The following is a 19,308-nucleotide window of genomic DNA, read 5'->3' as shown; positions in this document are numbered from 1 at the left end:
CCTTTCATTTTATGTTTGCAGTTATACTTTGAGGTCAGAGTCTGATTTATTAGCTTGTCCTAAATATAAATTGAAAACGTTTGGTGGCTGGAGCCTCTCATACTTATGCTCCACAATTATGGAATCAGCTTCTTACTCATATTTGGAAATCAGAATTTGATTTAGTTTTTGAATCAAAACTTAAGAGCCATGTGTTTGATGCTGGTTTTAATTAGGTTAGACATGTGAAGTTTACTGGGATTTTTTCTGAATGATACTGTAGAAGAACTGTTTTGAAAGAGCATTAATTCCTTTTAAAGATCAATGCATTATCAGACCTTTGAAAATATAGACCAGTCCAGAAATCTCAGGTATTTATTTGCATAAAGCTATTTTTATGTGGGAGGAGGTAGTGAAATGAGATACAAGAACACATAAAAACTGCATGAAATATAGCCCTGTAGTGCATAGATGGAAAAGTCTCTACTATTCTGGGTCATTCTGACACAAAATTAACCTGCCTTTACAAATAAAGGCAATATATCAAACCTTAGTAAAACCTTGTCCTAGATTCTTATCTTCTTGTTTGCTACTTCGACCTCTAATGACTTTTCTCCTTAGAAGATTTCCTGGCCTTTTATTTTTCTCCTCAACCTTTCCACTTTGCTGTTGATGTAGTAATTGAGCTGTATTGTTGAACTGCTAGAAAGTCTTGCATCTGAATCTAATCCACTCAATCACTGACTTGCAGTTTCAGCATAAAATTTCCGTCTTAGAATTTAGTACATATGTCATTAGGATTAACATTTTTTGAAGGATTATTCCATCCTTACTAGATGATGATCTTCTGTGGGGGAGTAGGTGGGCTTTTGGAGAAAAAGAAAAGAACAGTGGCACTCACATGACCCTAACACTACCTCATGCCATTGGAGAGAGACTGAGTTGTAAAATAAATGTCCAAAGGCTAATTAAAAAGAATCAATGATAGGTAATAATTGCTCTTTCTGCAATGTAAGGGAATCCCCACCCAGCTTTGGATCTGCTGCCAGGGACTTGCCTCAAGCTTTCTCTCTTCTTGTAAGAGAGGAAGTGGAGAGGCTGATCACTACTTCCAATACGGTATTTATCTCCATTTCTGCTACCCCAGTTCCAGTCATTAAAGCCAAAACAAAATTTACTTTCAGGGTAATACACTTCTCCTCAGCTTTTTTCAGTGCAGGCTCTTTGGCCCCGGAGAATAAATACCTTAACGCCTTTCAGAAAGCAATTCCTCAAAAGAAAAGAGTGATTAGACCTGACAGAGAGCAATGTAAAATAGAAATGCAACACAGAAAAAAACAGATGATGAAAGAAACAGCTGCCATTGGGCTAGACTAGCTAAGTCCTTTCAAAATGGCCCTAGCCAGGCCAGATTAGGAGTTTGTCAGGGTATTAACTGAGCTCACTGGGTTCTCTTTATTGCCCTCTCCTTCTCCATGAGAAGCTGTGTCTCTGCCCCTTCCAGTTACTATGCTATGGCGGCAGGTAGGGGGGAGAGGTAGAACAGGGAAAAAGCTCCTTCAGTGTCATTTACTTTTGCTAAGATCATGATCTCAGCTTTTCACCCCAGCGCTTTTATTTTCAGCTAAAGAGAATAAGTCACTTTGTTCCCAGGCTCTCATTTAGATATAGTACAAGCCCCAAAATTGAACTTTATATTTTCAGAAGACTATCTGAAGTTCTGCAGTTTGTCAGAGAAGAATGAAATTCTTTAACACCAAGCCCTGTGCTTAGGCAGGAGACAACTGCTACATACTCAACAGAAGTCTAAGCTTCTTCTAGTACCTTCACCAACACATCTCAGTCATCTGCCTCAGGAAGACATCAGCTGCGGAGGTATGAGAGCAAGTCTTTTCTCACAGGGCTTTGGTGCTTGGGGTTTCTGCCAGAAAAAAGGCAAAAATGAATGGAGAGATCCTGTACTGTGAATATTTATGTGCTAGGAAACACCAAGGCCACCAGCTCAATTTACACAAACAATCTTCCTCTGACAAAATGAGCCAAGGCTAAAAACAGGGAAGAAGGAAAAAAAAGTTTCTCACATCCCACTATGAATTTCTGAGACATCCATTCACCCACCAGAAGTGTGTTTATCTTCACCCTCCCGTCTCGACAAGACTTATAGGAAAAAGCTGAATGAGACTCTAGGAATGCTGAAAACATTTACTCATGGAAGAACATTGTCAGTAACAATTCATAAGGAGAAAAAAAAAAAAGAAAAAAGCCAATGGGAAAAGCACTAGACTGAACCAGGTTTGGTTTTTTGCTAAGCTCTACATGCAGCTGGACCATGCTGATGAGGTCAGAGATGCAAACGGTGTACAGTGTTGTTCCAAGATGCCAGGAGCAAAGGCAAAAGTACATTTGCCTCCTGAGGATCCATGATAGACACTTCTGACAGAAGTTTATGAAAGGTTTTTGGGTGCAACTTGCATGTCCTGTTTCTTAATGGCTTAGCGCTGCCAGTCATTCAAGTGCAGGAGAGGGGTCAGCAAAAGGGCAGCAATGTCTTTTCATACAAATCTGCTAGGATGATCTTCCTTGCTATCATTTTGAGACATAAGTTTTTTGGGAAGGGAAGGAACAGCTTTCATCACCTGCTCACCTGCAGCAATGGCGACTCGTTCTCTTGCAGTCATATGGCGATGTTCCACCTAACACTAGTCACATACCTGACATTTGCTAACAGCATTGAAGCCCTGGAAGTTAGTGGATATATATGTGTGCATGTGTAGATAGATAGATAGATAGATTGATGTAGATATGTAAAAGCATATAAATGTGTATAGATATATATGTAATATTTAATATATATATGTATGTGTATATGTGTGTATGTAACTATGGACACAGAATTTTCAGACTGGAGTGAACTGCAGCAAAGAGCACAGATACAAAAAGCAGCAAGCAGGTCTTTGATTCGGCTTCCTGATGAAAAAGGAGACAGTAGAGTACTTGATCTCTTTGCCCCTTCTTGCCCTGAGCTCACTCTATTCCAAAGGGTGTGCAGACTCAGGCATGTTATGATTCATTCTGTATGTGTCATCTGGTAGAACTTAGCTGTAAATGTAGTAGTTGCAGTCCAAATTACCACATAATTTATAACGTGGCCTAAAATGCTGATCTATACTGTTCTTTCTTCCTTTTCTTCCCTCTCACAGCATGTTATAGATGTTCTCCTGAGCCTAAGTGATCATTAAGCCTACTGGGAGTAAGTAATCAACTTAAGGTGCAGGTATTATCCCACTCGTGACTACCTGGCAAAGGTTCAACTCCTCTATTTGTTTCCCGTCAAGGACAGCTAAGATATAAAACCAGATCAAAGATTTCTCAAAAGAATGAATGAAGGCCCAGCCCTAATTCATCACAGGCAAATTACCCTGTCTAATGCTTACTTCCTTTCATTCAGTTTCTCAAGATCTTTGGAAAACAGCAGCATTTAGTCTGCCAAAGCAGAGGATGTACCTATTGGATGAAGAAGAAAATGGTTCCTCCTAGATCAGTCAGATGTCTTATGACTGCTTTTCTTTCTGAACTCACTGTAGCTAGCATACATCATGACCTAGAATTCACAGCCACCCAACAAACTGAGCCCTTAAAGGCCTCATGAACCTGATCCAAAATTCATGAAAAGGAATAAAATCCTTTCCATGACTTCAGTGCTGGATGGGGAGTATGGAATTGGTATTCACTTTCCCATCAGTATCTGGTTCTTGCTGAGGAAACAAACTAGCAAAATACATGAACGTAATCCTGTGCCAAGCACAGTGCAACACTAGCCCTTGACCCAGCCGTTCAAATTCGGTAGCTTACCTCAAATGCTGAATTAAGCCATGACCTTAAGCTAGAAGCCTGCTCTACTGTGGCTTTCTTTCAGGTATCTTAGTTTGGCCTCAGTTCCCGCTAGCTGGGGCTCATTAGCCAGGATCAAAGAACTACTCTTTTCAGCTTGAGCTCTGGTAACCGCAGCCTAACCACAGGTAACCTTTGGAGCAGCCCACATTGTTCCCTAGCTAGCTGGTGCTTCGAGCCTGCATACTGCATCTTTTGACACCAGACTTATGTGCATGCTGATTCCTGCTTCACTTGCTCCATTTCCTATTCCTGTCTTGACTCTGACACTAGATTTTGTGAAGTAATGAGATGTTCTTCCTTTCTTCATTTAGTTCGTGGCCCCTTTCTTTCAGGTGATGTGAAGATTTTAATATTTCAAATCACTCCTTCGATGTTTGCCACAAGTTTCAGAAAAGCACTCCATTTCCAGTGATAGAAGTAGTTCCATTACCAATGAGCTGAAGCATTCTGGCATAGCAGCGGCTCAAGGCTCAGGATACATTTTTATAGAGTGTAACACACTCCTTGAGCAGGCAAACTGCAGGACTGTGCCTCAGAGTGACTTAGGAAGAGCCTTTCAGCTCTACTATCCTCTTTAGGGAGCAGAGATTGGCAATTTAAACACTGATATTTCTGTGGTTTTCTCTAAAGAAAAATGAAGCTAAGTCCCAGTAAAAGGAGACAGTCTGAGAAATCCCACTAGTGAATATGTCTATTGGCTCCCAGGGGATGTGTGATGTGCGGAGCAGCAGCCTGCACTTTGTCACCATTACTTTGCCTGTGCACCTGAAACTTGCTTGGATAGACCACACCCAAGGAGGGAAAGAATCATTTATTCCCCTAGATCATTACATCCTTATTTTCTATGAGGCAATCAGTGAAGAAACTAGCTGATTTCAACAGGGATCATTTTATTTATGGTATAGACAACCATGTATGAGAGCTTGACCAACTTATTGCAGGTTCTGAAATAGTTGTGAAGCAATGTTTGATATGAGAAATGAAGTATCATGGCAGAGAAGAAAGCTGTCTGATCTTTTGACAGCTGTAATAATCCATCATTTTATAGTAGGTGTGTTTAAATGCTGATTTTAGATTCATTTCCTCCTCATGCCACTGTTAGTTTCTAAATTAGATTGTCCAAATTTGAAACACTTCAGTCCTCTTCTTTAAGCGTGCATTACTCACTGTCTTTTCAATGGGTTCATGAGCTTTTAGAAAACTGATTTGAATCAGAGGTCTGCCTTTAAGCTGGAAAATCCTACTTGCTCTATCTTGAAATGCGATTTTCTAATCAGATGGACTTAGAGAAAAGTAAGGCACACTCATTACTGGAAATTTTTGCTTGTGTTCATTTCAATAGGGAGAAATTAGGGCTAAGATATAATATCTCCAGAAGCCATGGTAAAAGCTTTTGACTGGCAGAGCTAACTACAATTTTGTAAACAGAACATGTTCTCTCTTCTCTCACAAATAAGTGATATTCTTCCATTCCCTGTCAGATGCGAGTATATAGCAACATAGGGAAATACTTGCCTGGTATTTCTGGTTCCACGCATCAATTTGCCTTTCCGTATTAAATCTTTCTATTGACTCTCTGCACGGAGTTTTATGGCAGTATTTATTATGGAGTCTATATAAAATAAAATGTATTTTTTAGTATTTTTAGCTTTAACCTCAAACGATTCTATAATGAAATTATGGGTTAACATGAATAAGCAAGTCTGGTTATAATTGTTTCTACTGTTGACAATAACTTGTAGTTTATACATCCTGAAATAAAATGGTATATATTGCTTCAAGGACTCATGCCAAGCACAAAAGTAAATTGTGTCACCCTTTCAGCAGCAGTGCTTTCAAGAAAGCACTTTTATGGATTTAACTTATGTGTCTAATTATCAGAAAAGAGCCCTAAAGGCTTGTGTGTTTAATAATCCTTTTCTGTTTCAACATTAAGAGTACCACAAAAATGGAACAATACTCCATACCTAGCATAGGCCGTACTTAAAGAATGATTTTATTAACCTTTATTTCATATTAGAAATCTACCTCGTGTGAAATAATTTAAAAAATTGTCCCTGATATTTCTTTCAAAATAAAAGCCCTTAAATGTCTATTCAGCTTCACATATGATAAAGGTTTTTGTCTATGTCCTGTTCCTGAAAATCTCCAAGCAAGGGTGGCACTAACACAGCCACAGAGCTTCACTAAGGTCAAAGAGTTTAACCAAGCAGATCCAGTAGCACAGTTAAACCGTTATCTTCCACATTATAAGCACACACATCATTCTTGGAATTCCTGCAGTAGATTAAAATGATGACACAGTGCAAGGAAATGTGACTGTTTAGATGATTCCCTTAGACATCTTACCAGCTAGGGAGGGGGATTCCTTCTCAAGTTCACAGGCACACACAGGAATTATAAGGTCATTGTTCTAACTGTCCTGGGTGTGCAGCTTATTTGTCAAACTGTAACTGGGCTAGCTCTGCAAGCTTATTCAAAAGAGGAGCAGGCTCAGAGCTACCTCCTTGTCTTTCCCCCAGGGAGATGAGTGCCTCATAGAGAAGTCTTGCATCATTTACGCTCCTCCAGGTAACCTCTCTCCTTCCCTCCAACCAGCTAAGCACAATCTAGTCAAAATTCCTACAGGTCTGGAGGAATTATTTAATGAAAAAATTAAAAATTATATAGATTACAAGGCTAGCTAAAGTATTCATGCAGTAACAATCTGTGAATAGTTAGGAAATTTCAAATAAAGAACTCATAGCTCCCATTTCTAGGGTCTGAATGGTGCTTGAAATACCTGATCTGTAATCACTTCCTGGATCACAACCGATACTTGCCCTGTCCAAACGTGAGATTATTGTAATTACAGGAGCAGGAAGAGACGGAGATTCCAGATTTGGGAGCTATGAAAATAGGGAAGTAGAGGAGACAAAATTCGCTAAGAACAATGCAACAACAATCCATATTCACTTTTATAGAATCATTGAAAAAGTATGGTTGGAAGGGACCTCTGGAAGTCTCTGGTCTAACCTCCTGCTCAAAGCAGGGCCTTTTCAGAAGCTAGATCCAGTTGCTCAGAGCCTTGTTCAACTAAGTTTTGAAAATCTCCAAGGACATCCAATAGTCTCTCTGGACACCTGTTCCAGTGCTATACCACTCTCACATGGAGACATTTGCCTTATGTCCAGTCAGAATGTCCCTTGCCAGAATTTGTGTCTTTTGCCTCTTTTCAGTGTGCAAATCTAAGAAGAGTCCAGCTCCATTTTCCGTATAGCATCCCTCTAGCATAGCTGAAGACAACAATGATATTTCCCCCTCTTAATCTTTTCTTCTCCAAGGTGAACAAACCCAGCTCTCTGGGCCCCTCTCATGTGCTCCAGCCACCTAAATTCTACTGGACTCACTCCAGTACATCAATGTCTTTCTTGCATGGGAAGCCCCCAGCTTGGCACACTTCTCCAGAAGCAACCTTACACATGCTAGATAGAAGATAGTAATCATTTCTGTTGACCTACTGGCTTATGATCTTGCTGGTACAGCAGAGGATGCAGTTGACCTTCATCATCACACAGACACACTGCTGACTCAGGTTCAACTTACTCACCTGACTAACTACCGGGATCCCCCAGTCCTTTTCTGTAGGGCTACTGTCTAGCTAGTAAGTCCCCAGTTTGTACTGATGCATGGAGTTATTCTGTCCCACGTGCAAGTATCTGTGTTTGCCTTTGTTGAGCTTCATGAGATTCCTGTCAACCACTTTCTCCAGCCTGTTGAGGTCACTTTGAATGACACCTTCTAGCATGTTGCCCTCTCTTCCCAATTTGGTGACGTCTATGAACTTTCTGAGGGTGCACTCCATCCTGACAGTCTGGTTGTTGATGATGTTAAGCAATATCAGCCCCAGTAAGCAGACACCAGTTGATCTTCAAGCCTCTGACCACTTCCTTTTAAGCCTGACAGTCCAGGCAGTTTTTCACCCACCTTGTAGTCCATATATCCGGTCACTATCCTCTCAGATTGTTTACAGAGCTGCTATGGGAGACCATGTCAAACCTGAACAAGTTAAAGGCAAGGCTTTACCTTCTGTTGTATCCTCTCAGTGTCCTTGAGTTCCCTGTGTGAATTCAGCCGTGGTGAGTTCACCCCACATGCAGTATGAGGGTGGCAGTGTGGGCAGTGGTTAATAAGAGAGAAACATTTGAGCTATTCTATTCCTTAGGAATCTGAGACATTAAAATAACTAACTGTAGGCATTGTCACAGGCCTGGCAGTACACCTTTCTTCTGTATGGCAGAAATACAGTCCTGGATTTCTCCAGTTAAGCCAAACTGTACAGCAATAAAGACAGATACCTTCTTTGAATTCAGAACACATAGGCACATCTTTCTTGTGAGGCTGAGATTTGTTTAAAACAGAGATTTGTCTCCAGTCTCAGGAGGTAGCAGTTAAATTCATTAGCTCTCTGCATGAGTTCCCTTTACCCTATCCAGCTACATATGAATTATTTGTGCCGAGTCTGGTTATTCCATCTAAGTGTAAACCTTAAATTAGAATAGCTGAAGCTCAGGAAGGATGATTATCTCAGACCGCAAAAATAAGCATTTCCAGCTTTTTTGTTTTGAAACTCAAAACTTTTCAAATATAAGCACAATAACCCTGAGAGGCCATATCTGACCTATAAACTAAAGGCTGTAGTGAATTAAATGTGTTTGCTTTTTTCTGCAGATGTTAAAAGAATTGCCCACAAAATATGACAGGTTCAGTTAATTTTATCTTAGACAAATTTAATGAGCATCTGTTTTGATTTTCCAAGCCATTGATACGATTTCCTTTTAAACCTAATACCAGCTGGTTTATACAAGGGTACAAAAGTTGTAAACAACCCAAGATGAAGCTATTGCAATGATGAGGAATATTTATTTATTCCACTGTTGTCTTTACACTAATAATAATGAAGAAAGTCAAAAGTATTTCAATGCATAGCAGGATATTTACATGTAAATATGATCCTATTTACAGAAATAGTTTATATGTCCAAATAAAAATTATATACAGTATATACACAAATATATGGATGGTATTACCCTCATGATAAGCTTGGAATTATAGGATAAACTGCAGAACCATGCACTAAATAATATTTATTACATCGCTCCACAATTTATTATGTGCTTCTGATCACCTCACGTGGCCTTTCCCTCCTAACCTGCCTCTTCTGGGACTACTTCTACCATTCCATACTTCTCAGCACCTTCAGACAGCTGTTATTTTCTCTCTGGGCAATGTACCATGACAAAAAGTTTTATTCTCTGAAGATACATCTGTCAAATTTTCTTTCTTGTCTCTCAGCTCACTGAGGTGTGATAGCACTACTAAAGCCGTATGAGATTTTTGAACCCAAGTGCCAATGTAGCTTTCTTCTCTCATTACTCTTCCAGTCATATACCAACATGGAAGCTCAATGTCATCTCCGCCTCTGAGTACTTTTTGGCACTCTGTAGGCCATATACCCAGAAGGAAATGGAAAGGCCATTCTTCCTGTAGACACAGAGTCTGGACTCTGGTAACATGTGATCTGAAACACCACAACAGGGCTTGCTCAGTGATACTGAATGTGAAGGTTTTTGGCATGTTTCTCTCCCCTAAAAAAAAACCCCAAACCTCCTATACTATGCAAACTGTGGGCTGAAAAATGCCCATTCCACAATTATAAATCACCCAAATGTAAACTGACATTTTTGGAACCCACAAAAGGCACCTCCCTAAATCCAGATTTATCCTTCCAGGAAATTTTCAATCATACTGTGAATGATAGAAATGTTGGGATAATAAAAAAGGACATGTTTATGTGGGCTTGCATGCATGAAGATGCAACAGTAAATGCCATTCTTCTAATGACAAATTGAATGAAAGAAAGGACTAAATAGCTTCTCCTATGACCTTTGATTCAACACTAGATCTGGCATTAGATATTATATTTGCTCTCCTAGCATTTCAGAAGCTCCTGGCTAGAAATCCTGACCACATGACCATTTCAAGTTCCACATCTTTGGGGTAAGGAAGGTTCATTCAGCTTGCTTGAAACTGTTTTGAAGAAGAACCATTTTTTCCCATTCAAATTACAGTGGATCTTGAGTATAGCTCAGAGATAAAATAAGAGATAAAAGATAGGTAGATAGACAGAAAATAGGAAGATGGGCAGAGACGGAGAAAACTCAGGGTAGCTAAATTCATAATTAGTAGGCTATGTTGCCTACTAAACACTTGTATTTTACAGAAAATGCAGGTGCCAAAATACCCTCACTCAATAGTGGTGGAAATACATTATAATGCCACTATTTTTCACAAAATATATCCATAACTATGATGTTCTTATTGCTTTGATTGTGATAAAGCCACAGAAGACCGTCAAAGGGTGAAGAGCCATTATGCTTGATTTGCATTCATAAAAGAGTAGAATATGACCCAAGTTTCAATGCAGCACAAAATTTTGCAATATACTATCCACCACCTTAAAAAGTCACTTGAAATCGTTTCTTGTATGCTAAATCTCTAAGCTAGTTCCTTTTTTTAAAGGTACTTCTTGATCTCCTTTCTAAAAAAACAAAATATTGTAAGGTGTTGGGATTGTTTTTAAAATTGTCTAGTAATTTGCTTTCTGCTTTGATGCTAATAAGCATAATTGAGACATTATTTACTCAGTGAAATAGCTTTCAGCATACTCTCAATTTCCTTCAATTGAGTTTGGTTTTTTTCCACATGTTTATTGCATATGGCAAGGATTTTGTTTATCTGGGACAAGTACAGTCTCGCATCGGGATGCAATCTGAATGGGAATTGGGTCAGAGGGGAAAGATTGTGCAGTACTTTGTGTATTTCTTAGATTGGATGAGTTTGAAGTCACTTCTCATCTGGTTGTTTTTTGTTATATTAAAGTCAGTATGTAAAGCTGCCACCTCTATCAGCCACATTTCAGTACAGTAATTCTGCTTCTTGCTTTAGAACAAGATATGTGTAAGTTGAATTATCAATGAATTGAATGGCACAGTTTAACTACCTGGAAAGGCTGTTCTTTCTTCTTCTTTAAGCACACATGGAACAACTGTAATATATAGTATAAACCTACATAATATATAATTATAATATATGATACATATTGCAAAATATATGATATGTATTGTATATCATATGTAATCCTCTCCATATGCTGCAATACAAACTATAACAGTCACAGCACTTGATTGTATGTGTACAATCAGTACACATGTATGTGTATAACCAGTTTACGTTTTTAGAGAGAAAACTAGTATTTGTAATTACGTCCCAAGTTATAACTTTGAAGAAGTTTTAAAGGAATGATAAAAATAATTCTTTATTCCCTGCCCACTTTCACTAGTTTTTATGAAGGGACAAGTCTTGTAACTAACTGGTCTGAACTTATTACAGGCGGATATACCTACTAACCTGTTTTATAGTCAAGGAGAATTTGAAAACTTTAGAATGTGAGACAACAAGCATTAATTTTAGTTTAAATGTGAATAGCTGAACCAAGATGCCAGTCCTGCAATCAAATCTATGCAGGCAGTCCCATGCTCTCAATATGCTTCCATGGGGTGATCTTACCATTCAAGATAACAGAGGTGTCCAGGTGAAGGAATCACTGATAAAGGATACAATTATATGATCAGATCTTCTACTTGAACAGAGCAAGACAGGTTTAAAGTATGTGTTTCATATGTCATCTCACTAGTCTGTGGATAAGGTATGATACCTAAGAACATATCTTGATTCCATTTTGACCAATCTTACCATTATTAAGTTACTCTGATGGAAAAATCTATCATATGTGATCTAGGCATGCAATTCTTTACTGTTACAGAATGAAAGCATTTTGAAATTATTCTGACTAATGAAAATTTTCGAGTTGACAATCAGATTGGTGAAAATGATAGCATCATAAAAATCCATCTGTTTTAATCACTGGCTAATGTTACCTGTAAACACTGTGAAACTTAAGAGCTGTTGACATAGGCCAATGTTACTAGGGTTTTTTATGATTTATAACTGTAAAAGGAGTCCCATTCCCAGGACATCCAACTTGTTTTAATAAAATGTAGTATTCAGTTTCATACTGTAAAGCAATCAACCAAACTGAACCTCTTCTATAAATTACAAATTTTTGGAGTAGAGACTCAAATTTCCTATAGGGGGTGTACTGAAGGAAATCTATCTGGAAAAGGCATTCTCTTCCCATTAGTGGCACTACTTATGTGAAGGTAATAAGAACACAAATCTTTGGACAACTTTAGTAAGCAGATTCGATTTCTCTGTATAGTCCTTCAGAGGTTGATAAGGACAAATATGCTATAATCTTGGTATTTAAAATAATCTCCTGAAATGAGGAATAAGATAGCCGTCTCTCTCTCTCTCTCTCTCTCTCTCTCTCTCTCTTTCTCTCTCTCTCTCTCTCTCTCTCTCCTCTCTCTGTCTTTTTAAGAACTTTTTACTGATTATCTGAATTACACAGTTCCATCTACCGAAGTCTTTCATATGCTATTTCAAAAATTCATCCTCAGTTTCTATTCTGAAGTCACATTCAGCTTAGTTACATTAAAATGCTGTCTCCTGGAGCAAGTTCTCTCCATTACCAAAGTTCTGCCTTCCATGTAGATGCAAATAACCTTTTATCAAGTCTCTCCATTCCATTCTTTCTGTGTAATTAAGGAATATGAGATCCTTTCTATTTACTGGTCATCATTCTCATGGCTCCTCTCTGAACCACTTGATTTATCATCATAATTTTTGATTTGTGTTCTGAGCACAGTGACTGTCTAGCCTCCCTCTGCTAGAATCACCTTAGTGAGTGTGTCCAGTCTGCCGTTGGTGGTGTCTAATCCCCAGTGAGCCTCGGGCACGACAACACTGCATCAAAGTAGAGCTGCCCTTGGGAATATCCACTGCCCTGTAAGTCCTTGCAATACACTGAACATAGACCTTACGGCACTCATACTTAGTTGCCTGCTTTGTGTTCAGCTGCTAGACCTACTTCACAGCCCTTTATAAAAAGTCCAATCCAGTGTTGTCCTGCAGCATTCACAATGGTCTTGCTTTCTCAGTTTACTGCAACAGGATGCTGTTCACAGGCACCCGGAAACCTCAACAAAGAAGTCAGAGATTTCACAGAAGGGGAAGCATCATGGTTCTACATAAAATAGTACACTGCCCTGGCCTGTTCCTGGCAGGCTGCTCTATCACACCACAGCCAGGTTTTTCAAGGTGCTGCCAGCAAGTTGATGTTCACTGTGTCCCAGTGGTTGTGGCTAAATATCTAGCACATATGCCCCATAGGCATACTCATATAGAGTAGCATACATGCTGTAGCAGCAGGGCATTGGCAGTCCTGTATCACTCTAGTCATTATGGAAACTTTTTGGATCACGTGCAGGCAGGTCTGCTCTTGAGTGGCTGCTACTCAAGAAAACGTCTTGCCATTCAGCATGCTCAGCTGTGCATTGGCCTTCAACAATTCTTATTTGGTGTATATCAGAAGGGACCCCAGTTATTCTAATCATCACGGGTATCATATTCCATCTTACTTCAGAGTCACAGTTTATGCATCTTAACAATCTATGTATCTCTACATCAGCAAACTGGCTTACTTAGCATGTGGCATATGCTTTTTCAAAAATCTAGTATCTATTTCCCAACAAAATCCAGTCCCTCCTGTCTCTATCATATGTTTTTACCCCTATGGTAAGAGGCAACTACCTGCACCCTTGCCAATCCCTTGCTGTGTTTTGTTTGTGGGCTTACTGTGACAGCACTGACACCAACAGGCAGCTCACCTTTGTCCTCAACTACTATCTATTGACTACTGAGCACAACCATGAAGTCTTCAAAAATTGATGTTGCTTCCTACTCAATCAGCAGGACATCAGCATGGAGAGCACTGGTCGAATTACAGTGACCTCCTGTTTAGCTTCTCTTCACAATCCATGTGAGTAGAGCAGCAAACCTGTCCAACCTGAGCAAATATTGGAACTCTGAGTGCTGTGGAGAGCCCTTGACTAACTGGCACTACCCCTGGGTATGTTGTTCTCAGTGGATGTGGCTCTGTCTCAGGAAAGGGTTTTGCAAAATGTTCTGTATGTACTGGTGGGCTCGCCTCTGCCTTCCGGTCATGGCAGCATAACTTCGCTCTGCCTTACCTCTAGAGTCTTAACCCTTCTCTCCTTCCTCTCCCTTTCCCAAGAAAATTCCCTTAAGCCTTCTCTATACCCCCTTATCCTCCTTTCTGCCCCTCAGACTCCCTTTTTCATTGCCATGATGATGATGGGAAGCAGGTTAGTTGCACTGGGCTGCTCAAGCCACAGTTCAAGGCTGCCTCCCCTCAAAATTCCTCCTACCTTGAAAAATTTTTGCCCTCTCCTGGACTTTTTATTATTTGGCTAAAACTAGAAAAAAAAAGATTTGCTTCTCACTGCCATCCCCAGCTCAGAAAACACGCCTTACGACCCATCACATTGACACGCTGTCGGTTTGATTCTTTGGGTCATGTCGTCTTACAAGTCCTAACCACGTATCAAGGAAAGAGAAGCTATGGTTCTGCTCAATGATGTCCAGCATACCATCAAGTGGGTAGCATCTTACGTATCAGCCAAAATATGTCCCTCTTGTTCCTGTGACTTTCATATGCAAATAGCAAAGGGGCTACCCCTTACCAAAGTGCTAATATCACAAGGTCAAGGGGAGAGTCCATTAGACTTTGTACTCACCAGTGTGGCTGCCACTGTTTAAATGACATGGAATAAGGAAGTTTTCTAAGACCTCTAGAATATTTTAATTCACAATAGAGCTAGCATTTAAGATTAAGTGAAAAAGATTTGAGCTGTGAACTCAGAAATCCACATTACCATTCCTTTATAATGACATCCCACTGGAGTGTGTAAGAAAGCCCACAATTTCTCTGCAAATTCAGTTAAGATACATATTAGCAGCTTTCCCTGTATAACACCTGCAGCCTTAGGGATTCACAGTTTTATCTCACTCAGCAGTTGCTGAATTCTTTAATGAGTTAAGTAAGTAATTCCACAAATAAATGAACTTCTATATATGGTCTGATGAAACCATCACTGAGGTAAGTTCATGTGTTCCATAAAAGTCCCTTCTATGAAAACTTATTTTTCAGTTGCTACCAATTCTGCTTGAATAATTGGACAGATTAGTACTTTGCTATTAGGCCAATCTCATACTCTGTTTTATATAAATGAAGTCTTGCTCTCTCTTCATATGGTAGGTCAATATACAATATAGATATGTCTAGGATTATTTTTATTTGCACAGCCTTTGCAGAGTATAACTAAAGAGCTCAGATTCAGCTGTTTCCACTCTGAAGTTCTGCTTCATTTACAGGAAACATCATGTATGCTTACACTTGAGTTTAACGTTATTTTGCCCTAATTTCTTATTTGAAGAGAAGTAAGATAAAAGTGCATACATTAAATGTATTTCTGTATTTCTGTATGTATGGAATTTACAGTCAATGTGTATGTTGCTTTTATGAAGTATCCAGTTATGCTCAGTTTTGTAAGCTGATGCTGCACAATGAAGTACTGCTAAGTCTAAGAAACTTTACCAGTTGTGGGACATATCCTTCCTGCAAGCCCCTTTCTGGATGACAATATAAATATTTCCAAAGAAAAACACATTTTGTAAGAGTAAATGCTATTCTGTTACCATTAAGGAAAACAATAATTATTATAATAAAGAGTGTCTTACACAAAGTGATCTTGTGGTTCTTAAATGTCTCAGTCTTGCTTCAGTAGTTAGGGCCAAATTCTGCTTCCACTCAAATCAATGGGGAATTCTACAGACTTCAATGAGGAAGAGATTAGATCCTTCATGAGTTGCAAAAGCGATCTATTTCTTTATGTATGATAACTCTTCAGTTTTCATCCCTTTCAACTATACACTTAAGCAAACTTTAGCCTTTCCAACTCAGTCAAGCAGGATACTACCTTAGAGGACTTAAAGATGTCTAGTAATTATCTGTGCTGTATTTTTATTGCTGTAGTATATTTTAACCCTTTTGTAACACATAATGCAGCCTTGGATCCTTTTACTGTGGGTCGGTGAAAAGCAGCAATATCTAACCATTGGATCTTATATGCTGCACTTCTCTGATTATGTTTCTAGCATTCCATTACTCAATGAAAGAGTTAAACATTTATAATCTACCTGTTGTAAAACAGAGGAGACTTTATGTCTGGAGGGATGGCCCACATTCAACTATCTCAATAGCAGCTCCTCTCTGCTGCCCTCCTTAAGGAATGGTGATGAAACGCACTTCTGCTTGTCAGTGTCGGGTTACACAATAGAAGCCTGATAAAATTTTCTACGTTCCATGATTTTCATACATTAATGAGAGGGTGATGATAAGGCATTACAACATAAGTGCACAAGACTGGGCACTGTGTGTTACGACAGAAGGATTGACTTGATTCATTAGGAGTGATTTAACCTCTCCCTACAAGAAGAGCTAACACTTAATCAGCCCAAGCGCCCAAGCTATCAGTCACCACCTTGTAGATCTACAGAGCTTGATGCTTGTGCAGGTACAGCAGTAATTAAAGAGACAGGCTTGCAAGCTGGGTGATGTAACAAAGCCATACCACCTGCATATTGGCCAAAAAAGGAAATATCTAACATAAAATTATGAGAGTTACTCAGAGATTCACTTTTTCATTGTCTGGAAATAAAGTCTGTGTGTCCATGTCCTTGCCTTTGAGATCAACAAGAGATGAAAAGAGAACTGAAATGTTCAGCTGAAATAAGATGTGTGGACAGGCTAGATAACTTTATTCTTCCCTACTCTTCACAGGATTAGACAGACAGTAGCATCTGTACAACTGTACTAGTGATGGCAGTGGAATACCTCTGAGCGGTCTTTTCAAAAACCAGCATTTACCAACAGGTGCCACTTTGGAGATATATTAGGCCTAAGACACTAAAGTTTGCTCTTATTTCTCACAGTGATTAGTATTGCTAAAAGTCTGACTCCTTGATGCAAATCATCATATTTTTACTGTTTTCAAGGAGCTGATCAGCCCCTTTATGGCTGTAAAACATGCTTCATAAGCTGTTGAAGATATTAGAGCACTAGTATTTAGCATGAAGCACCTCAAAGGCTCTTCTCTGATAGAGGTACCATTACACCACAAGGTCACCTCAGTAAACTTTTCATCTGCTCTTTCCACTGGTGCATTGCTGGTGTTCATGGCATACAAATGAAAAGAAATGGAAGCTGGCTCAAGAATGAAAAATCTCTTGAAGAACGAGGACTAGACTCATTGCTGAGTCAAAAAGCCTTTGTGTGAAGGAGGAAGCAGGGAGCAACGGAAGGGAGGGGCATCAAATCCAGACATTACCTCAGGCATTAATGCCATAAGGGTTAACTAGAGATAAATCAGTATGTTTATAGAGACAGATTGAAATCGGATTTCATACATAGATATCTAGCACACCAAGGGTTATGAAGATCTTCCTTGACTGGTGAAAGCACAATAGTGCAGCCGTTCGTCGCCCAGCAAACCTGACGAAGCTTGGCTCAGATTTATGCCAGCGGAATATAAAGAAACCACACAATGAACAATTACTTTCATACAGAACACAGACGTTTTCCTCTTCGAGGAAATCTTCTCAAGTGAAGGAGGACAAAATCTAAAGGGTGACCTTGTAGTTACACAAATCCACCCTATCTTTTAGGTACACCTCAGTGCACTATTGCTCAGACTGTGAAGCCATTCACTTTCTATGTCTTTTCACAGCAAGTATTAGGTATAGTTAACCACTTCTTTAAGCTTTTGAGCAATCATTCTTTCCTGGTGCCCTAGCCTGACATGGTGGGAATGCCAACATAACATTTAGTGTGCAGACGAGAGCCAGGATTGCATGTGCCTTGACCAACTGCCAGCTCAGTCTGCTTGCTCTTTGAGCTGCCCAGACCAGAAGCAGTCAGTGACCAGAATGTGGTCAGCCCTGAGCTGGAGCTAGCATTGCTGTGCCAAAGCTAATACAGCTTGTCTCCCAGCTGAGCTAATGGAAGCTTCATGGTGGCTCACAAATGGCCCAAGCAGGCTCTCGTCAGCCTGGAAAATACCACGTAGATAAACCCAGTGCAGCTTTCAAAGAAGGCAAGAAATTAGTGTGCTTATAGGTGGAGGAACTGGGCCTTTACATGCTGCCTGTACCACTGAAGAATTTCGCTAATGTGACACAAATAAAGTGGCTCTGGCTGTCTGAACACCATATTGCTCCAGCAGTCGTGCATTTCCTATTATTGATTGCATTTAAAACATTCTAACTTGGGCACTCTCAGTGAAGCAGTGACTTTTTGGCAGCCTGCATATCAGTTGTACAGACTGCCTACACTCACAGCTTCTACTCTGAAAAAAAAGTACAGGATTGTGTTAAGACATGATACCAGAATGACATTTTCTCATGAAAAACAAGTAGGAAAGAAAGAGATCTTAGTTTCTCCTTGCTCCCATGCTACAGAGTGGAACAGCTACACCTTTTATTTTTCAATTCTAGAAACTTAGTCACTGCTAGCTATTTCAGTGCATCTCCAAAAGGAACACATTTGAATATTTTCCATTAAAGAAACTGAAAAGCTAGTATTTCTCATTTATATTTTTATGTCATCCCAGATCAGGGAAAGTCATAATCATGAGTCTCATTGAGGCTAACTACAGGTATGACAATGTCTCAGACTGGTTAGGGACAGTATTCATGCCCCATAGGCAAGGAAAAAGAGCATGTTACTATAATATTACAGAGTATTAAGAAAACCATGCATGCATGTAGTCATGTTTAGAGACAGTCGTATCATGAAGCTTCGTGTGGCTGAAGTTTAGGGGAAGCATCTGTGAAATCAGTGGAACAACTTATGGTTAAATGCATAGGAACATTGTTGTGTTGAAGCTATAAAGGATCTGACTATAATTTAACTAAAATTTTGTCACTAAGACAGCATCTCCAGATGGTTTTCTCTCCTCTTTTTGTGCTTTGTACATAGCAATGTTTAAGAATATTTATTAAACCCATTATACACCATCTTAGAGTACAGTGAATCTTCTGTGAAGAAAATAGTATGAGGCAGCAATAGGCCTGTGCATGAAAATATACATGGCTTATTAAAAATATATGATAAATGAGTGGCTCTCTTCTTATAGGTTCTTTTCACTACCAAGGACCAGGACCATTCACTCTAAAACACTCAATAAAGAAATTTACAGGGGATTAGATATCAAAACCATTCATAAAATCACGCAAAAATAATCCTGGAAGAGGTTTCAAGGGATTATAGCCTATCCTGCTGCCCAAGACAAGAGCAACCAGCGTTACATATTCTTGACTGAGGTTTGTCCAGTCTATAACCTCCACAAGCAA

This window comes from Struthio camelus, chromosome 1 (assembly GCF_040807025.1).
Source record: "Struthio camelus isolate bStrCam1 chromosome 1, bStrCam1.hap1, whole genome shotgun sequence".
Lineage (NCBI taxonomy): Eukaryota > Metazoa > Chordata > Aves > Struthioniformes > Struthionidae > Struthio > Struthio camelus.
The sequence above is the reverse complement of the archived record's forward strand: the minus strand, read 5'-3'. Positions refer to the sequence as shown.